Source organism: Bos indicus, chromosome 1 (assembly GCF_029378745.1).
Source record: "Bos indicus isolate NIAB-ARS_2022 breed Sahiwal x Tharparkar chromosome 1, NIAB-ARS_B.indTharparkar_mat_pri_1.0, whole genome shotgun sequence".
NCBI lineage: Eukaryota > Metazoa > Chordata > Mammalia > Artiodactyla > Bovidae > Bos > Bos indicus.
In genome coordinates, this window is record NC_091760.1 from 145,716,526 (window position 1) to 145,738,902 (window position 22,377).

The 22,377-nt window shown below is 50.1% G+C and overlaps 1 long non-coding RNA gene across 6 annotated transcripts in view; it reads left to right on the forward strand.

Annotated features, from left to right (window-relative positions):
* LOC109561254 (uncharacterized) overlaps positions 1 to 22,377 on the forward strand; it is a 42,957-nt gene that overhangs the window by 19,184 nt on the left and 1,396 nt on the right. Inside the window, exons 1-5 of one of the 6 annotated variants that reach the window (XR_011568475.1) lie at positions 1,972 to 5,049; positions 7,258 to 8,785; positions 9,287 to 9,443; positions 9,911 to 10,192; positions 11,384 to 11,496. This is a non-coding gene — a long non-coding RNA (uncharacterized lncRNA). Of the gene's footprint in view, positions 1 to 1,971; positions 8,786 to 9,286; positions 9,664 to 9,910; positions 10,193 to 11,383; positions 11,497 to 22,377 lie in introns of those variants that run through there. The other 5 variants (XR_011568473.1, XR_011568477.1, XR_011568472.1 and 2 more) reach the window with 5 other exon arrangements.

The window sequence follows — 22,377 nt, forward strand, 5'->3', positions numbered from 1 at the left end:
AAAAGTGAAAGTGAAGTCGCTCAGTCGTGTCCGACCCTCAGCGACCCCATGGACTGCAGCCTTCCAGGCTCCTCCATCCATGAAATTTTCCAGGCAAGAGTACTGGGGTGGGGTGCCATTGCCTTCTCCGATTATTCTTTATGGTTCCAAAAAGGTCTAAATGCCTCTCATCTCTCCTTAGATGGGTTTTTCAGCCATAAATTTATAATAGTGACTGTTGGGAGACTTAGAGGAGGGGTCCATGTGAGCAGGCTGGGGTTGACCCACTGGACCTGCTGGGCCAGGACTTGTCCACAGGGGCTGGTCCCCCAGGGGGATGCTATAAGAATGCTGTAGTTGTGCTCTGCTCTGGGTCGGGGAAGGGGGTGGAGGCAGTGGCAGGACAGGGTGGACACGCCATGTAAGGAAGGGACAAGGATGGCCCTCAGTTTGTGGCTCACTGGGAGGGTGGATGACCAGCTCAGCCACCACTGACCTCAGAGTTTCACGGAGAGGTGGTAAGGCTGCTGGACCTGGCTCAGCCTCCCAGAGTTGACCCCTGTGTCTCTCCTGAGGGCCAGGGTCGGGGGTGGCTGGTGGGGGGCGGCTGTACCTGATGAGCTTGAAAGCCCAGGGTGGGGACAGGGACATGCTGCATGTCATCAGTGCTCCCTTGCCCCCTTTCCAGACTTCTGGGGCTTGCTGCCACCCATCCTTGTGCCAGGACCTGACCTCCGCACTCCCCCTGCTCCCCGAGCTGCCACCGGCCCAGCTGATTTCAAAGCATCCAACTGAAGGCTGTTTGCGTGGTGGGGGGAGGTGGGGGGGTGGGAGGGGTGGAGGGTAGGGTGGTAGGGGAGTGGGGGGGTGGGGGGGGAGGGGCCCAGAAAGACCAGGCATGGCTTCTGCAGAGCTGCGGGCAGGCTCAGCCTGTGGGCCTGAAGGTGGTGATAAGATAAGGGGAGAGGCCTATTTCCAGGCTGCAGGTAAACAATTGAGAACCACCCCTCACTGCTGGCCCATGCTAACAATGAAAGACCTTGCCATAGTGTGAATCACATCTCCACAAAGCTGTGAAGGACTACTGTTTATCTTGACACGTGCACAGCAACTGCTGTGTCTGGAAGAGGCAGTAAACACTGATCACATGTCACTGTCTGATCCTACCTCTCTGTGCGCAGGGTGTGTGTAAACATGTGTGCAAGAGTGTGAGTATGTAAAGACATTGCTGCTACTGCTACTAAGTCGCTTCAGTCCTGTCCGACTCTATGCGACCCCATAGACGGCAGCCTACCAGGCTCCCCCGTCCCTGGGATTCTCCAGGCAAGAACACTGGAGTGAGTTGCCATTTCCTTCTCCAATGCATGAAAGTGAAAAGTGAAAGTGAAGTCTCTCAGTCATGTTCGACCCTTAGCACCCCATGAACTGAAGCCTACCAGGTTCCTCCATCCATGGGATTTTCCAGGCAGTAAAGACACTGATGCTGGGAAGGATTGGGGGCAGGAGAAGAAGGGGACAACAGAGGATGAGATGGCTGGATGGCATCACTGACTCGATGGACGTGAGTCTGGGTGAACTCTGGGAGTTGGTGATGGACAGGGAGGCCTGGCGTGCTGTGATTCATGGGGTCGCAAAGAGTTGGACACGACTGAGCGACTGAACTGGACTGAACTGAAAGACATTGAGAGGACTCAATGATCTCAGGTCCAACCCATAGAGACTGCAGGGTCAGGTGGGTCAGTAGTGCTTACTCCACATCCTGGCCTCCATCACCCCTCCATTCCTCCTTCCCCGCCCGCCCGCCACCCCTCCCCACCTCTCCCCTCCCTGCCTCTCCCCCATCCTTCTACCCCTCCCCTCCATATCCCTCCCTCCCTACCCCTCCCCTCCCCGACCCCTCCCCACACCTTCCCTCCCCGCCCCTCCCCTCCCTGCCTCTCCCCACCCACCCCCCAGCCCTCCCCCTGCTTCCAGATGCACACTCTGGTTCTCTCCCTGTCCATCTGTTTGTGTGTCAGCTGGTGGTCCCCGCAGCCCCTCTTGCAGCTCAGGAGGCAGAGACTGTCCCCTCTGGGGGTCCTAGGACCCAGAAGAGGGAGACGCATGGAACAAGTGAGCAGGGCTCTCAGGTTAGAGTGTCCTCCATGTTCTGTGGCGCTGTTCTCTGCTCCTCTGTTCAGTGAGAGCAAGGAAGCAGAAGGACCCATGCTGGAAAGAGCCTCAGGCCAGTGGCCGGCCACGAGGGGGCAGTGCGGCTCTGCGTGTAGCTGAGTAATACATCTGGTCTGGGGACACTGAGGGGTCCCTGGGTGGAGGGACAAGCACATCGCTGTTGTGCCTGGACCAGGTCAGGAGGAGGCGCCTTGCCTGGAGCAACCCCAGGGCCCCAGCCCTTCCTCAGCAATCCCTCCAGCTGAGGCCCTCGTGGGTGCCCAGCCCTATTGTCCTGGGCTGAGCACACTCCTGTGGGGGTCTGCCGGACCCAGGGCCTGCCTGCTGGCCCACCCTTCCCCATGCCCAAGTTATGGGGGGACAACATGTACCCCTGCTTCGTGGCTTTTGCACAGACCTGGAGCACGAGGAACTCTTTCTCCCTGCAATGCAGAGCCAACAGATTCTCTCATGTTAAAGCATGCATATTCTCAGCACTGGAATCTCACTACCTCACATTGCCCCAGAAGAGGAGCCCACCCAACAGGTGATATATACGGACCCTCCCCAGCCCCCAATGATCAGGACCAGTGCAGCCTGGTCAGAGGGCAGAGGGGTCTGGGGGTGGGCACTGCACACTGTGAGCCTCCGGCCGCCTCCCTCTGGGGGAGCAGAGACGCTGCTGAGTGACAAGCCCCTCATTACCCTGTAGTGACCATATTGGAGGACCCCCCCGGAACCCCAGGATGCAGTCCCAGAGGAGTCACCGCTGGGGGCTGTGCTTTCACATCTCCTGTCTCCACTCACACCCACTGGGTCTCCATGGCACCAACATCACTAGGCCTGGCAATTATTATTACTTAAAAAAAATTCTTCATTTGACTGTGGCTAGATCTTAGTTGCAGCATGTGGGATCTAGTTCCCTAACCAGGGGTCCAACCTGGCCCCCCCACGCTGGGAGCGTGGAGTCTTAGCCGTAGGACCACCAAGGAAGTCCCTATTATTACTTTTTTACTGTGGTTAAAACATACTTAACATGAAATGTACCGTTGCAACCGATTTTAAGTGCGCAGTTTAGGGTGATCAAGGTCAATCACGCTGTTGAGCAAGCATCGCCACTGTCTATCTCCAGAACTTTCCATCTTCCAAATGAATACTCTGCCCCCATGAAACACTCCCCCTCCCCTACCATGTCCCTTCTGTCTCTATGGATCTGACTCCTTCAGGGACCTCATATCAGGGGGTCGTTCAGCATCTGTCCTTCTGTGACTGGCTTATTTAGCTGAGTATCACACTGGGGTTCCCTTGTGTTACAGCAGGGGTCAGAGTGTCCTGCCTCCTGAGGCTGAACAATACTCCATCGAGTGCATGGACTGTATTCTGCTTGTCCATCTTCCTCCAGGGGACACTCGGTTCTCTTCCACCTTCTGACTGTCAGGCTGCTATGCCGTTATTGCTACTGACAAATTGAAGGCAAACATTTCTGTTGGGGTTTGGGGTTTTCCCTACTTTATTTCACTTTTATACATTTTTAAACTTTTATTACTCTTATTTTACTATTAATCCACCGTCCAGATTTACTAGATCCTAATGATTTTGAACAGGCTTCCCTGGTGATTCAGCGGTAAAGAATTCGCCTGCAATGCAGGAGACTCAGGAGATGTGAGATGGATCCCTGGGTCAGGAAGATCCCCTGGAGGAGGGCATGGCAACCCACTCTAGTATTGCTGCCATGGACAGAGGAGCCTTGTGGGCTATAGTCCATACGTCGCAAAGAGTCAGACATGACTGAGCACATGTGCTGGCTATGATTTTGGACACACGCAGCAGTAAGCAGTAGCTGGAAGAGAGACCTTAGTTTCCTTCCCAGGAGTCCTAGCTGCTGGACCACAGAGCCCAGCAGATAAGGCCTAAATTTCCAGTCCTTGCCTGTCTAGACAAGAAGGAATTCTGACTCAGGGGCAGATGATAAAGAGAAAAGTAACACATTTGTTGGAAAAAACAGAGTACCTGTGGAAAGATGCATGAGTGTGCTCTGTGACAGGGTCTTGAGAGTCGCCCTTGGGGAAGTTTATTAACAGATACACAGCACAACAAGTGGGACAGCTCCCAGAGAAACAGCGTGTTTAGTTCAGACAGAAGCAAGGCAGAGATGCGCACCGGGAAAGAAAGGGTGTGGGCGTCCCCCAGAGTGAGGAGGAACGCGGTAAAGAGGTGGTTAAGTCAATTATATAGGACGGTTCTCTGGGTCTTTTTTCAACCTTTGGCTAATTATCTGGTTTCGTTCTCCATGCCTGACCTTCCCTAGGGCCCTCCCCAACTTGTGTGTGTGTGTTATGGAGTCCAGCCCAGAGGCCTATGGGATCACATATTAGCATCACGTATTATGGGGTGGTGCCTCCTCCTTTTGACCCCCAAGGACCCTTTCTGCTCATGTGCAATGTCTCCCTTGTTCCCTGAGGATGGGGAATATACGACCTCCTACTGGCATCCCACTCCAGTACTCTTGCCTGGAAAATCCCATGGACGCAGGAGCCTGGTAGGCTACGGTCCATGGGGTCGCTAAGAGTCGGACACGACGAGTGACTTCACTTTCACTTTTCACTTTCATGAATTGGAGAAGGAAATGGCAACCCACTCCAGTGTTCTTGCCTGGAGAATCCCAGGGACGGGGGAACCTGGCGGGGTCGCACAGAGTTGGACACGACTGAAGCGACTTAGCAGCAAGTAGCAGCAGCAGTCCTTTACTCAGATAACCCCTCTCTGTTCCTGTTGAATCAAGGTGTCTGCAAGAGACAAAGCCTGGCTGTTTATCCTATTTCTGTTGTTACTTCCGTTTCGGAGAGCAAACAGGAGCCTGATTGTAAATGCCAAACCTGGAGCCTACCTGTCTCAAGCGACGTAAGCAGGAGATTACATGTAAGTGTCTGGCCTGAAGTCCATCTTTTTATTGTCCCCAGAAATGTAAGCAGGAGACCAGTTGTAAATGCCCAGCCTAGAGTCCATCCATCTCCTGCCTCACCTTCCATTTTTACTAGGAAACCCAGGGAGCCAAATTTCCCTAACCTCACCCCTCTTGTTCCCCCACCAAGGACCCTGTCCTGCATTCAGGATTTATGGTCTCATCCATGGGTTCATGTCTCCAAATCCTTGACCCTGTTACTGGACCCATTTTAAACCTTTACATAAACAGCCCTGAAACTGGCTTATCTTCCATTGTTTTTTCTGATAGTGAGGCTGTTGAGATGTACCCTGTCAGGATTTGACCACCAGGTGGCTGCTGGCCTCACGGCCCGGCTTCATGGGCAACCAGGCATAAGAGCCATGCTTTGGAGCCTAAGAGCTGGGCTGGGCGCAGTGCCAGGCAGGCCCACCCTGCCGGCCCTGGAACCAGCGCCCTGGGGGATCAGGAGGGGGTGGTGCGTGCCAGTGGGAAGAAGACAGTGGGCAGAGCACCCCCACCTGGGTGGGGTGCAGACACCACCTCCCTTCACAAGCAGCAGCACCCCCCAACCCTGAGCAGAGGCAGGGACACCAGTGGCCGCCGAGCGGGGTGCAGGGCACCGGGGCACATGACCACATGCCTACACTTCAGAGGTGCTCCACTCCAGGGCAGTGGCCGCCTGGGAATTCTCCTCAAGCCGAGGGGCCCAGTGAGGGGCTCTTTCCTGCCTGTAGGATGGAGAGTGGACTGGTCCACCCCCCATGCTAGGCTGCTGCCCAGAGGCACAGTTGTCACAGGTCCCTGTGGGCCCTTGCACCTGGCAATGCTGGTGGCGGGGGCAGGCACAGACCTGGAGGCTGGGACCCAGCCCAGTGGTCACTGGCAGGACAGTCAGTCAGCAGAGGCGGTCGGTGCTCAGTGGACTGAGATGATGCCCACAGAAATGCCCACGGGCAGGAGTGGCACTTAGAACCTTGGAAGCAGGGTTTTCAGGAAGACATGGGTGTGGTAGAGCACAGGCTAGGTGTCCAAACTGACCCTCACCTGCTCACACCTGCCTTCCTCCACCTCACCTGCTCACACCTGCCCTCCTCCACTTCACCTGCTCACACCTGCCCTCCTCCACCTCACCTGCTCTCACAGGCCCTCACCTGCCCTCACTTGCTCATACCTGTCCCCACTAGCCCTCACCTGCCCATACTGTGTACCCATTGGCCCTAATCTGCCTCATCTGCCCATACCTGGCCTCCTGCACCTCACCTGCCCATACCTGCCCTCCTCCACCTCACCTGCTCTCACAGGCCCTCGCCTGCCCTCACTTGCTCATAGCCGTCCTCACTGGCTCTCACCGTCCCTCACCTGCTGATACCTGTCCTCTCTGCCCCTCACCTAGCCCTCACACATCCTCCCTTGCCCATGCCTGCCCCTGCCTGCTTATAACTGTCCTCGCTGGCCCTTGCCCTCGCCTGCACGTGCTCCCACTGGTGCTCGTCTGCCCTCCCTTGTCCCCCCTTCCCCGTCCTCAGTGGCTCGCACCTTCTCTCACGTGTCCTCATGGCCCTCACTGCCCTCCTGGCTCTGGGACCCTCGCTCCCCCGGCTCCTGGCCCTGGGGCCCTAAGAGCTGACTGTGGGTGGGCTGGGCAGTGAGGTGGCCTGAGGATGGGTGCGCCCCCGGGGGCCAGGCCGCCTACTGACTCCTGAAACCACCTCTTTCTTCAGACTCTGAGTGGCCAGGCAGGGGTAGGGGGCAGGGGACAGGGCCGGGGAGCGAGCCAGGCAGGGACCCAGTGTCTCCAGGTGACGCCTCAGCTCACCTGTCCCAGCTGATGCCTCAGAGCTTGGCCCAGACAGGGTTGCCACCTCTCTGCTGGTTTCCCGTTATTCGGGGTCAGAGGGCAGGGACTACGGCAGAGGCTCCTGGTGGTCTCCCTGACACTTCTGCTCTGTATGGACAGCAGCCCAGTGCCCAAGGCTGCCTGGGTCATGGGTCAGAGCCTTGGAGTAAGAACAAGCTGGCAGGGAGGTGGGCAGAGAGATGAGGAAAGAGGTGCCAAGGGTCTACTGTCTGATGTTTTATGTGAAAGCCCTGATTTTTAACTAATTAAAAATGTTAAATTAGTTAAAACTAATTAACATTGATTAAATTTGTACTAATTAAAACTAATTGAATTCTCTTCCAAGCCCCGAGCCGACTAAAGCATCTGACACACCAACATACATCTGCTGGCAGGTGGGCAGCAGGTGGGCGGCAGGTGGGCAGCAGGTCACCAGTTCAAGTCCCCTGGCTCCACTGGGAACAGGGATGACCTTCCAGTCTCTGCTCACTCACAGGGGAGGGGAAGCAACAGCATAAAGACAGGTAGGGGGGTCTGGGGGGCCAGTGGCATAGGACCATGTGCAGAGAGGGACCAGCTCTGGTCTCAGTCCTGAGAGGGGTGTAGCCCCAGAGGAGAAGCTGGGGGTTGGGGTGCAGAGACCACCCGTGGTCGTTCACAGGATCAGGCAGAGGGGTGCTCTGGGGCAGAGCTGGGGGCACATTTCGTGTCCCGGGCTGACTCAGACCAGGTCTCCTGGCTGACTGCCTGGTGGGGCCCACAGGGCTAGTGGGGCCACGGATGTAGATGGAGCTGTATGAGGGCCTCTCCCCCTCGGGTGACTCACCTGGGGCAGGTGGGGACAGGCTGGTGCCACCCACCCTGAGAGGTGCCAGGGCCCTCGTGACCTCTGTCCTAGCTGCCCTCTGCCCTTCTGTCCTGGGAGATTCTGATGATCCACAGATGACAAGAGGGGTGAGCTTGTTCAGCTCAGATGAGGATCTGGTGATCTAGGTGACGACACCAGCCCTCAGCGTGAACAGAAAGCAGTGCTCATGGGAAGGTGGGTATACCGGTGACCGCACCCCACTGCCCTGGGCTTCCGTCCCTGGAGAGTGAGATGGTGGACAGGGTTGGGGCGGGGAGCTGCCTCTTGCCTCTGAGGAGCAGAGCTCTCATCACTGTTTCAGCAGCAGCTCTACCCTTGGCGGGCACACCCTGGGGACACCTATTCGGGGTATTTTTAGAGCTGCACCTCCAAAGTGAGGCTGCCAGTGGGTTGGTAAACAACCAGCATGCCCTTGCTCCGTGAGTGCGTCCAGGCCTCCTTACTGCTGGGGAGGTGGATGGCTCACAAGCTGGGCTCTGCAAACTCCAGCGGGAAGGGAGGGCCATCTCAGCCAGGTGACAGCCCCTGGCCTCCAGCTCTAGTGAGGAGAAATCCTGGGCTGGGTCCGCAGGGAAGGGTGGGAAGGACACCACAGCAGTCTCTCTGCAGTGGGGTCCCCAGAGCCCTGGGGGGCAGGGGGGTGCTGGACAGGCAGCCGGAGGCCCACAGGGCACATGGCTGGGAGGCTGACTGGGCTTACTTAGGGCATAATGTGACCACTGAAGATGGTCCCAGGTTGGCCCAGAGTCCCCTTCAGGACCTCTGACCTCCCTGGGCCTCTCATCTCCAGGGACCCTGGGCATGGAGGGAAATAGCGCTGGCTGTTTCCTCAGGCCTGTGCACATCAAGGGCAGTGTCTGGCCCCCAGTTCTCTGCCCCTCTACCTGGTCAGAGTGGGCATGACTATCCTGCCTGGGTGCTGGCTCCACCCTGCCAGCTGGGGCACCTGTGGGAGAAGCTGGGGTGCTGTCTCCTGCTCTGGATGGGTCCACCTACACAGCCGCGGGTGAGTGACAAGCTGAGGCCTGTAAGCCTGGTTGTAGGTCTAGGGCTATCTGGGTGAAGGCGGACATCACTAGATTCCTCCTGGGGGTAGGGGGTGGGAGTGGAACCTGGGGGAGGGTCTTCCCACCAGAGGGTGCTGCCAGGTACATAGACCTCTCTAAGCAGTTGACACCTAGCATGGAGTGGACTGCCTGGTCTGCGTGGCTCCTTCTGAGCAGAGCTGGCTGTGGCTGTGTCCTGTTCGACCAGCCCTGGGTCAACAGGAACTGAGAGAAGCCAGCTGTGGGGCAGGGAGGGTCCCGTCCTTTCTCAGCCTCTGCCTCTAGGGTCTGCCAGCTGGACGCAAGGAAGTGAGGCAGGAGGCAGGAGCAGGTGGGGGCGGCCACCCAGTCCCCTGCCCACCTCCCGTTAGTGGGGTACCTTGACCAGCTTCCCCTAAGACTAGAGGATGAAGCCAAGGCCCCAACTGTGCTGTCTTGACTCTCTGGAACCTTTTGTGCAGGTTTATCAAGGTAACAGTTGCATCTTCAACTTGGGGAAATGACTCTCACAACTTCAAACAGTGCAGAGGAGCAGAGCATGGACCAGCAGCTGGGGCCCGTGTCCCCTCTTCCAGCCTCAGGCTTTGTGCCCCGGGGGCCCCACTGTAGCCCTGACAGGTGACACGGCCTTCCCGTCAGTTCAGATAGGGAACCCGCCATGTCCCGAGGTGGTCTCCAAACCCCATACCTCACATGGGGGCTGTGACACGGCCATTAGAGACCTGAGATCACAGAAGGGACCCTGAGGACCAGCTGTGACATCCAGAAGGCTGGCCTGCACGCTTCCTGGGGCCCTAGATGTGGCCAGAATCAGAGAAGAGCAGCGTGCAGTGCCCAGGTGCACGGCCCCGCCCCTCCGCACACCCCGCCCCTCCGCAGGCCCCGCCCCCTCCACCTCTCGAGAAATTCTGCTTTCCCAAGTTCTTGCCCAAACCCATCTGCAGCCAACTGCTGTCCTGCCTGGACCAGCCGGGCGTCTAAGGCTTCCTGTCATCTCCATACCTGCTCTGTCCACCACAGTGACCACTAACCGTGTCCTGACAAATAAATTAAGCAGAATTTGAAACCCAGTTCCTCTGTTTCAGGCCCTTGGTCACGTGTGAATGGACAGTGCAGGCGTGGGCCGATTCTATCACTATGGACAGCTCCGTGGGCAGCGCTGACCACAGCACCCACCTCGGCTGCCCAGAACACTCCCTCGACACTTGAGCCACACCAGCCCTCCCTGTGCCGGAGATCCGGACCCATCCTCACCCAGCTTCTTGCAGCAGAAGAGAGGAGAATGACACCATGCAGGAGATGACCACAGGGACACAGGGTCAAGGAGCTGGACCCCAGCTTTCAAGGTGCAGCACATGAGCCCAGAGGTCAGTGTCTGAAAGTCTTGCCTCTGCCCCATGCCTGGGTTGCGGCTTCTTCTCCAGGGTAGGAGAAGATAGCTACCAAGGTGGGCAAGCAGAGGCCCTGACGGGTGCCGCACCATGTGGCTGGACGGGAATACCAGGAAGTGTACAAAGGTCCCGTGACCCACACTGGAGTTACTCCCCTGCCTTTGGCTACAGATTTAGACCATCCACTAGAGCCAAGTGAAACGTGTTAGCATCGTAAGAGAATTAAGTAAAGTAACTGGCTAAAAAATTATGTATATGATATGTATATGTATGGGCATATGTGGGGCTTCCCAGGTAGCACTAGTGGTAAAGAACCTGCCTGCCAATTCAGGAGACATACTGGGTCTTGAAGATCCCCTGGAGGAGGGCATGGCAACCCACTCCAGTATTCTTGCCTGGAGAATTCCATGGACAGAGGAGCCTGACAGGCTACAGTCCATGGGGTCACACAGAGTCAGACACGACTGAAGTGACTCAGCACACACAGCACATGGACATATGTAGAATAAAGTGTAAGATATCTGGAAATACACAACAAGAAACATGCAGAGCATACATAGGGAAACAAAAAATATTTTTGGATGGATATCTAAATAAGGAGAAAATGTACCCGGAGCCTCAGGGGTGGCTCTGTGTTGCTGAGTCAGTTCCCCAGGACGGATCTGTAGAAACAGAAGGAAGTCCATCAAAATACAAGGATCACATTTGTCTCTAAAGCTCGCCTCTATGATGCACATGTATGATGGGATTACTTTTGTTTGCAGAGAGTGGCGCTGACCTGAGGATCTGGGACAGGCTGGGTGGAGGCTGCTTACACAGGGCCGTGACCATGGGGAAGGGGCAGGGCTGGCACACATGGCCACTGGGGATAAGACAAAGGTAGACACACATCATCAGAGGAACAGTTCCAGGTAAGTCAAAGTTTAACATAAACATCAATAACCACGTAGATCTGGGGCTGCCGAAGGCAGGAATCACAAAGGAAAGACTGCAGGGCATGCCTTCATTGCTCAGTTGTGTCTGACTCTGCGACCCCATGGACTGCAGCACACCAGGCTTCCCTGTTCTTCACCATCTCCTGGAGTTTGCTCAAACTCATGTCCACTGAGTCAGTGATACCATCTAACCATCTTGTCCTCTGCTTCCCCCTTGTTCTCCTGCCTTCAGTCTTTCCCAGTATCAGAGTCTTCGTTCAACTGAAAACACCTTTAGGTCAGAGAGCTCCACAAGGGACCACAGCCCCGAGGCTCACTGCGAACACGTCTGCTCAGACCTGCCAGGTAGGGCTGGTGTCTTCAGGCAACGGGTGTGTGTGTACACATATTTGCATATTCCTATGTTTGATGAGGTTGTTAGGCCAACAAGAAAAAGAGGAACATGCACTATGAAGGATGGGCAAGCTACAGAGATGATGACTACTCAAAATGAGAATTAAAAATAATCATGTTAAAGTCATGAGAGTGCTGTTTTGACAGTCCAACTTGCAAAGGTTTTTAGAAAACCTATGTTTTCAGGGGTTTTTTTGTCTTTCTTTTTTGGAATGGGTAGTATATTTGCATAATTCAAATGTCAAAAAGTATAAAAAGTGATGCAATGATATGCCCATCCCCTCTCCATGCAGGTCCTGCCATCCCTGCCCCGCCCCCTACAGGCAGTCTCCATCCAGGGGAGAACCCACCCCAAACATGCAGCAGCACGCGTGTCCACGTCCCCTCTCTGCTGCGTGGCTGCTGGCGGACTGTGCATACTTCCCCCCTTTCTCAATAAATCTTGGAGACAGCTCTAAACCCACACACAGGAGCTTCAGGTTCTCTTCTGAGTGGCAGCAAAGAACTAATCACCTTGAACAGTCACCATCGTGCTGGTGCACAAGGATATTTATAAGATCCTTTCCTGGACATAAAAGTATGCTGTCAAAGTGGCCCCCGTGGGGGTAGGGGTTGGGGGTGTGTGGAGAGGTTTGTTTTAACCACGGCACCCAGTTCTGGGCAGAGAGCACTGGCGCCTGCCGGTGTGAGAACACCCACACAGTTGTGTTCACCTGACTTCTGGATGGGGATCCTCTTCAGATTTCTGGAATTTCCTCTGTGCAATTCTTTTCAAAGTAAGACTGTCCTGTGGTTCCTACCCACATTTTCCTCTTGAACGTGAAAGTGTTAGTCATTCAGTCATGTCTGACATCCCATAATTTTCTATTGGCTATCAGACATCATGTTTTCCCCATGTGAGATATTTTTGTGTTCCTATTAGCACGCTTGAGCTTGTTCTGGAAAGCAATTGACTTGGAAACAACTCCTTTCTCTCAAGACTTATGACTTATTGTGGGATGGCACAAAGGCAGGAAAATACAACTGAAAATGAAGATAAAAATCAGTCCATAGAAACAGATCCAGAAATGACAAAGAAAACAAATTTAGTAGACAAAGACATTAAGACATTTTTTAGAACTATATTTTTATGTTCAAGAAGTTAGAAAAAAGAGCAGATGTGATAAAGACAGATACAGATATAAAAGATCCAAATCAAATTTCTAAAAATGAAAACTACAATGTTCAAGGTGAAAAATACACTGGAGGGGAGTAGCAGACTCATTGGAAAAGACTCTGATGCTGGGAGGGATTGGGGGCAGGAGGAGAAGGGGACAACAGAGGATGAGATGGCTGGATGGCATCCCTGACTCGATGGACGTGAGTCTGAGTGAACTCCGGGAGTTGGTGATGGACAGGGAGGCCTGGCGTGCTGCGATTCATGGGGTCGCAAAGAGTCGGACACGACTGAGCGACTGAACTGAACTGAACTGAGACGTCACAGAAGAAAAGATTAGTAAACTTGAAGATACAGTGCTAGAAACTGTACAGAATGAAACACAAAAACATGTCCTAAAAAAAACGAATAGGAAGTGTGACAACTTAAAGTCCTCTAATATGTGTATTACCAATGTTCCCCAAGGTAGAGGGACAAACATTTGAACAACATGAATGCACAGATCCAAGAATCTCAATAAACCCCAAGCACAAGAAATAATAAGAAAATAATACCAAGGCACAGCACGATCAAACTGTTCAGAACTAATGACAAAGAGAAAAATCTTAAAACCAGTCAGAGGGAGGAAAGACACTTTCATATAGTAAAAAAAGAAAAGAATAATAGCTCTTATCATGGAAACACTGCGAATTAGAGCACAATGGAGCAACCTCTTTGAAGTACTGGAAGATACAGACCCAAACTAGAATTATACACCCAAAAAATTGTCTTTCAAAAACGGAGGTGAAATAGGCATTTTTAGACATGGGAAGACTGAAAGTCTTCACACCAATGGATGTACATCACCAGAAATATTAAAGAAAGTCCTTTGAGAAGAAGGAAAATCTGAATCAGTACAGAGGAAAGAGAAGCATCAAAAATGGAAAAATATGAATAAATATAAAGATGTTTTTTAAAATCCCTAAAATATAACTGACTTCTTAAAGGAAAAATGGTGTATAGTGGGGTTTGTCACAAACTTAGAAGTAAAATGCATGACAACAATTGCATAAATACTGGGAGGGAGAAACAGAAATCTACTCTTGTAATACAAGATTCCCTGGAGGAAGGCACAGCAACCCACACCAGTGTTTTTGCCTGGAGAATCCCATGGACAGGGGAGCCTGGAGGGCTATAGTCCATAGGGTTGCAAAGAGTCGGACATGACTGAAGCAACTTAGCACAGCACACACTGCATAATAGTACTGTGCTAAGTTAAGGAGGTGCATTATAAACCTAGAGCCACAGATAAAAGAAAAAAGAAAGAATTATGGCTAATAAGCAAACATAAAAGATATATGGAATTAAAAACTATTAATCTCAAAGAAGGCAAAAGAATAGCAGATGAGACAAATTTAGAATAAATAGATGATAGATTTAAACTTAACCATATTAATAACCACATTGATATTCTAATGGTCAAAAGATTCCAATTGGAACAGAAATTGTAAGATTTAATAAAAGAGCAAGACCAAATAATATACTGCCAACAGGAAAAACACTTTAAATGTAAAGATACAAATAGGTTAAAAATAAAAGGATGGGAAAATACATAACATAATGATACTACTTAACAGATAGTTGGAGTGACTCATAACATTGGATAAGTAGATATCAGGGCAAGAAACATTGTAAGAAATATGAAGGATTATTCTGTAATAAGAAAGGGATCAATTCATCATGAGGACTAACACCCTAAGCATTTATGTACCTGATAAAAAGCTTCAAAACAGGGAAGCAAGAATTGCTAGAACCGGAAGGAAAAGAACAAATCAACAATTGTAGTTGGAGATTTCAACACCCTATCTCAATAATTAATAGAACAAATGGACAGAGAACTTAGTAAATGAATAAACGACTTAAATGATACTATCAATCAAATTAATATTTGTAGAGGATGTCACCCAACCACAGCAGAATACATAACCTTTTTGCTCCACATAGTTGATGTACAAAAATAGACCGTATTCTGGCCCATAAAACGATTCTCAATAAATTTAAAGGATTCAGGTCATTCAAAGTATGTTCTCTGGCCACAGTGAAAATCAATTAAGATTCAATAACAAAACTAGGTAATCTCCAAATATTCAGAAACTAAAAACAGATATCTAAATGATGCACAAATTAGAAAAAAAAAATTATAGGAAAATTTCAAAGTATTTTAACCAGGATGAAAATGAGTATACGACTTATCAAGTTGTGAGGTTTTTTTTTCTACTTTTTCTGCTTTAATTAAACATCTTATATGATTCCATTTATCTCCTTCTTAGCATATCAATTTTCCTGATTTAAAAAATATTTAAGTGCTACTCCTACAGTTTGCAGTATACATTAAAACATGACCTTAGTGAGGTTTATCTGAGGTTAATTTAAGCCCATTTTCAGTTTTAACTGTACTGCTTCATATAGAGTGGAGGTGCCTTACAGGCGAGTGTTCCAAGATTTCACTCCATTCTCCTGGCCATTGCTGTTGTTTGTTTTACTTAGTCACCCAAAACATTGCTATTATTACTACTTTAAACAGTTATGCTTTAGATCAATTAAGAATAAGGATGAAAAGGATTTTATTTTATCTTTATTCCTTCTTAAACACTCATTTCTGTATGTAGATCCAAGTTTCTGACCTATAGCATGCCCTTCTCCCCAGAGAACTTTAGAAAAAATATTTCTTGTGGAGCATGTCTGCTGGCAATGAATTCCTTCAGTTTTTGTTTGTCTGAGAAAGTCTTTATTCACTCTTAAGAGATAATTTCATCAAACAGAGTTCTAGGTTGGTGGAGGTTTTCTTTCAACACTTTAAATATTCACTCCACTCTCTCCTTGGTTGACTGTAGATGCCCAAATTCTCAACTAAATGTCAGCAAATCAAGCTCAACAACAATATGTAAAAAGGAAAATACATCACGATGTGGCAAGGTTTTTCCCAGGAATGCAAGGCTGGTTTAACATTTGAAAATCAATTGATCTAATTCATCACAGTAACAGACAGAAATTAAGAGAAACCACAGGCTTATCTCAGGAATGCAAGGTTGGTTTCGCATTTGAAAAGCAATCAGTGTAACACATCACAATAACAGATAGAAATAAAGAAAATCTATACTTTCTTCTCAATAGATGCAGAAAAACATTTTTGATGAATCTTAAATGCAGATTGCTCAGTGAATGAAGTTAGTCTGAAAAGACTGCATATCATGTAATTATAATTGTATTTATGATGTTCTGGAAAAGGTGAAACTGTTGTGATGGTAAAAAGATCTGTGATGGCCAGGAATTTGTGAGAAGGGATGAGGGATTGGGTACGTGAAGCAAAGGGATATTTTTTTTTAGTGTGGTTACATTATTCTGTATGAGACGCTAATGGTGGATATATGACATTGTCCATTTGTCAACTTTACAGCATGAAGAATATACCTTACTGTGTGCATTTAGGAGTTTGGGGATCTCAGGATGGAACCCAGAATGTGACAAAATAATCTTACTGTATCACAAATGTATACAGCATCCTCACTGGGGAGCGTTCGTCCTCACTGACCTCCTTAGGAATGACTAGTTTTGGAAATGGGTGGAGTCTATAAGTTCAAAGGCCAAAGAAATTGTGCATAGGTTGATAAAGTTGTTTCCTGGGGGACATGGGTTGATAAAGATTGAGGGCAGGAGAAGAAGGGAGTGACAGGGGATGAGGTGGTTGGATGGAAACACCACCTCAATGTACATGGGTTTGGGCAAACTCTAGGAGATAGTGAAGGACAGGGAAGCCTGGTGTGTTGCAGCCCATGGGGTCACAAAGAGTCGGACATGACTTAGCGACTGAACAACAACAATATGTGTATGCTGTTACTGAACAGAGCTTGGGTCTACTCACGTGATGCACAGCAAAGCCAGCCTACTGATACCAGGTTGTGGTGAAGGAAAGTACAGCATTTATTTGCAGGACACTAGGTAAGGAGAATGGGCAGCTCATGCTCAAAAGATCTGAATCCCTAATGGCTCTTAGAGAAGAAGTTTTAAAGGCAACATTAGGTGTGAAGGTTGCAGGGTGCATGATCATGGACATTCTTCTGATTGGTTGGTGGTGAGATACCAGGGTGGTATTTCAGGAACTTCAGCTATCAGTTTTCTGACTCCAGCTTGTCTGGAGTCTGTGTGCTGGTGATCATCTTGCAGTCACTTTCTCCACCTGGTCAGGGTTTAGTTTCTTCAAAAAAGCCTAAATATATTCATCATATTATCTATAGCCCTTGAGGAGGAACTAAGCATTCTTGACTTTGTTTTATGGCTAAAGTATTTTTATTTTGTCTTGCTTTACTACTTTCCTTTGTGTCTACATTTTCTCACTTTTCTGATTAAATGTACTCTTTGGAAGTCAGGGAAGGCTTAGGTGGCTAAAGGCTTCTACAAACAAGAAATGGGGGATGAGGACAGGTCTGATCCTGGGAAGGCCCTGCAGGTCCTGCACAGTTTTGATACTGGCATTAAACAGGTAAGTGGATGGGGTGGGAGCCAGGTGTCCCCCTGTTATGGGGGAGGTTACACCTCAGGAAGGTGAGGAGAGTTAGAGGCATCGGGGTGGACTCATGTTTAGCTTAAGGAGGACGCCAATGGATAAATGGAGGAATTTTAGATGTGTGCAGTCACACCTCAGAAATACCGCAGGTTCAGTTCCAGACAGTAAAGTGAATGTTGCAATAAAGTGACTCACAAAATTTTTGGTTTCCCAGTGCATATTAAAGTTATGTTTATACTATACTGTTGATTATTAAGTGTACAATAGCATTATGTATATAAAAATCAATGTACATCAGTTAATTAAAAATACTTTTTGATTAAAATGCTAATCATCATCTGAGCCTTCAGAGAGCTGTGGAAGTGACAACAAAGATCACTGATCACAGATCACAGTAAATACAACAATAATGTCAAGTTTTGAAATACTGCAAGAATAATCAGTAATCTCAGATGACACCACCCTTATGGCAGAGAGCGAAGAACTAAAGAGCCTCTCGATGAAAATGAAAGAGGACAGTGAAAAAGCCGGCTTAAAACTCTACATTCAGAAAACTAAGATCATGGCATCTGGTCCCATCACTTCGTGGCAAATAGATGGGGAAACAATGGAAACAGTGACAGACTTTATCTTCTTGGGCTCCCAAATCACTTCAGGTGGTGACTGCAGCCATGAAATTAAAAGATGCTTGGTCCTTGGAAGAAAAGCTCTGACCAACTTAGATAGTATATTAAAAAGCAGAGACATTATTTTGTTACTTTGCAAACAAAGGTCCATCTAGTCCAAGCTGTGGTTTTTCCAGTAGTCATGTATGGATGTGAGAGTTATACTATAAAGAAAGCTGAGTGCCAAAGAATTAATGCTTTTGAACTGTGGTGTTGGAGAAGACTCTTGGGAGTCTCTTGGACTGCAAGGAGATCAGACTAGTCCATCCTAAAGGAAATCAGTCTTGAATATTCATTGGAAGGACTGATGCTGACGCTGAAACTCCAATACTTTGGCCACCTGATTCGAAGAGCTAACTCATTGGAAAAGACCCTGATGCTGGCAAAGATTGAAGGCAAGAGGAGAAGGGGAGGACAGAGGATGAGATGGTTGGATGGCATCACCGATTCAACGGACATGAGTTTGAGTAAGCTCCGGGAATTGGTGATGGACAGGAAAGCCTGGTGTGCTGCAGTCCATGGGGTCAAAAAGAGTCAAACACAACTGAACTGAACTGAACTGAAGAATTATCAAAATGTGACACAAATATGAGACATGAAATGCTGTTGGAAAAATGGAGCCAGAGACTTGCTTGACACAGGGTTGCCACAACCTTCAATTTGTCAAAAACACGATGTCTGCAAAGCACAATAAAGCGAGATATGCACACAGGTTAATGTGCACACATGTACTTCCTTCTTCATCAGCTGAGTGGACTTAGAAGCAGCCACAACCGGGCAGCAATGATCACGTCAGTGCCCAAATCGTGGTCTCTTATACCATTTCCCGGAGAAGGGACCAGACTCCCTGGAGGAACACTGACTCTCAGACAGGAGCAGGAAATGGCTCGAGGAAGGGAAGTGCTTGGAAACAAACCACAACAGCCACCATGGACGGGCATGTCGGGGACAGCAGAGCCAACCGAGGAACTCCCGAGGGCCAGCGCCAGAGCCGGTTCAGCAACAGAACAGCAACAGTACTGGATCACGACCCAAAGCATAAAATAAATAAATACCCCCGGGGCCAGCCTGACGTAAACAAGTGACAGAGAAGGAAACCAGGAGGATCCACGTGGCTCTGCAGCTGTCCGGTCCTCAGGGGAGGGGAGCGCCCCTCCTCGGGTGGGGGGCGGGCACAGTGACCTCCTTCCAGAGGACGGTGGGAGGTGGTGGCAGCACAGTGGAGACACCTGCCACACTCGCCTGAGCCGGGCGACCACGGTCAGCGTCCACCATGGAGGTCACGTGACGGCACGCACCCTGACGGGACGTGGTGAGAAGGGCCCCTCCCCTCTGTGGTCTTCCCTGAGGGGCGTCCTGAAAAACGCCTGGCTCCTCCTCCAAACCGTCAAGGTCGTTAAAGGCAAGAAGGTCTGAAAGACTGTCACAGCCCAGAGGAACTCTGAGGGGACACGATGGCTGCATGTCATGTGGGGGCCTGGCTGGAGCCCTGGGGCAGCAGAAGTTCAGTAGGGGAAACTGAGGAGTCTGAACAGACTGTGACTTCCTGGTTTCATTAGCAATAGTGTGTTGATTATTGGTTCACTCGTTGTAACAAATGCCACGCGTGAATGCAAGATGTTAATAGGGAAAAACGGGATGGGTGTGTAGGAAATCATTGTGTTATCTTTACAGTTTATATATCTACAACTGTTATAGATGAACTTTAAAAAAAAAGGAACAAACAATACTAGGGGAAAAATAAGGATTTTATCTATAGCAAATAACGCATGAAAAGGTGCCATTATTCATTTGGGAAATGCAAATTAAAAACCCCACGAGGTAGCGCTACACCCAACTAGAAGATGAAAGTCAAAAAGGCGAGCCTTGAGCCAGATGCTGGCGAGGAGCCAGGACTACAGCAAGTGCAGCTGCTCCAGGAGGCAGAGGGGCTCTTCCTTAGAGTTAACGTTCAGGAGTCACGTTGTGTGGATCCGGGAGTCCCCTCCTGGGTGTCTACCCAAGAGAAACAATCACCTGCCTTCAGAGCAGTTTTGTAATCACCCAAGACAAAGCTCAGCCCACTGTCCATCACTAGACGACTCTGGACTGTGGCAGCTGTAGTGGGGAGGCTGGCAGCTGTAAGGGAGGGGACCACCTAGCGCAGCAGGGACCTCAGAGAGTGAGTGCTGAGTCATGTGAGCATGCCAGACCTCAGGGTGAACATGGTGACGACTCCACTTACATGAAGCTCTGGAACGTGCACGGGAATCATGGTGACAGGCAACGGACGGGAGGCTTCCAGGGACAGGCGGAAGATCCGGGTGACTGTTCACCACCCTGGTTCTCGTGCTAGGCTCCCAAGCGTGTATGTATCAACTCCTCCAGTTTAAACGTGGATGATTTATTTCTGTTCCCAATAAAATTTCAGGCAAAAGCACAAGCAATTCAAGAAGTTGGACTTGTGGGTTTTTGGTGAAATCAGTGAATTGTTGGTGTTAAAAACACAGCCTCTTGCTTTTACGTCAGAAGTGTGTTAAAGTTCCTTCGGGGCTTTAAAATGATAAATGCTCAAATCTGCCAACACGAACAAAAATTTAAACTGACGCACACCAAGGGCAGTTGTGTCACTAACTTGAACAAATCCCATATGAACTCCTCGCACAGCAAACAGTTCCAGGGGAGTGGGTCATAATTTTTAGGACAAATATCTTCTGCATTCTTCTTTGAACATGTCTTGTGTTTAAGAAATAGCCCGGCTAAGCGCTGGCTTCTTCCAGCCCACTGTGCGGAAACACACCCCGCAGGGCTTCTTGGCAGGAACATGGCTGCCTGCTTGCCATCCGGATGGGGTGACCAGATTTGCTCCCTAGTGCCCGTGTGGAAATTTCCAGAGATGTTTTTCCTTCGTCACATCTTTAATTTGTCAAATGGGCCTCTCTCACTTCGGTTGCCAAGTTCACACAGCTGCCAGGGAAGAGCTGGCCCGCGTGCCCGGGAGGCGGTCCATGTCGGTGTCCAGCCAGACCCTCTTCCACACTCAGCCCCGCAGAGTCTTATGGGGGTGGGGTCCCCCTGAGGCGTTCGTGGAAGCAGGGTGCTGCCTTGCTCCTGCAGAAGTGAACACGAAGTGCCCCCTAGGGCCTCCTCCATCCTCCCTTCAGTGTGAGAAGCAGGGTGGGTGCAGGTGCCGCTGACTCATGAGGGCTGTGCTGGGCTCCCAGGTTCCTGTGAATGAGTTTGTTTTGGGCAAGGCACCATGCCACTCCTGCCACCCTGACCTTGAGGACAGGCTGACTCTCTGTGCCCAGCCTTCTCCTCTTCTCTGCAGCAAGGGTTCCCGTCCTGCCACTCAGTCTAGGGCGCTTTGGGCCCTGATTTGTGCTTTTATAAACCAAAAAAAGAGAAAGGACTTTTGTTTCCTATAATGTTGATACCTCTGTCGGCAAAGAACCAGCAACGTTGAAAGCCTTTCGTGGATCCCTGCAGCTTTGCTTCCGGGGATAACAAGCACGATCTCCCCTAGAATGAATTGTGCAGCTGTTTCAAAGGTCAAAGTTCAGGCTTTGGGAACACGCTGGGACAGAGCGACACCACGGGCTGTTTTCAGCGGAGGCGGGAGATTTAACCTTGTGGCTCAGCTGGTAAAGAATCTGCCCGCAATGCAGGTGACCTGGGTTCGATCCCTGGGTTGGGAAGATCCCCTGGAGAAGGCAAAGGCTACCCACTCCAGTATTCTGGCTAGAGAATTCCATGCACAGTCTATGGGATCGCAAAGAGTTGGACAAGACTGAGCGGCTTTCACTTTCACTGGAGTAAAGGATATGGTTTGAGAACAGCTCTGGGTCCCCTAGTCCTGGCACAGTTCTGAGCATGAAGAGCTGTGATGACCAGATAGAAGAGGCACACCCACCCCACCGCAGGCCCTGTGGGTGTGGATGTAGGTGTGAAGACTGGAACTAGCAGCTTCTTTGACATTATGAGGGCAGCCACCCCAACGGTAAGGCTGACATGTGCAGAGCTGCACAAACAGATATTTGCAGCAATGGGTCTGGAAACCTGATCATATCTGCTCTGGACTGTCCTGTCACAGGAGTCAGTATTTATTAGCAAGTTCATGTTGAGGTCCATCAGAGTTGGGCATTCTGTTTCTTGAAACTTGGAGGTATCGCTTGTTCTAGAAGCACATACTCTAGAATCAGGGCACATTGACTCCCAGGCCTTTGACACTGACCTTGTGTTGGCTCATTCATACAAAGAACGTAATGCAATAGCCCAGGACTGGCCACACTGCAAATTTTTACTTCTGAAAGTTATGACCAACCTACATAGCATATTAAAAAGCAAAGACATTACTTTGCCAACAAAGGTCCATCTAGTCAAGGCTATGGTTTTTCCAGTGGTCATGTATGGATGTGGGAGTTGGACTGTGAAGAAAGCTGAGCGCTGAAGGATCGATGCTTTTGAACTGTGATGTTGGAGAAGACTCT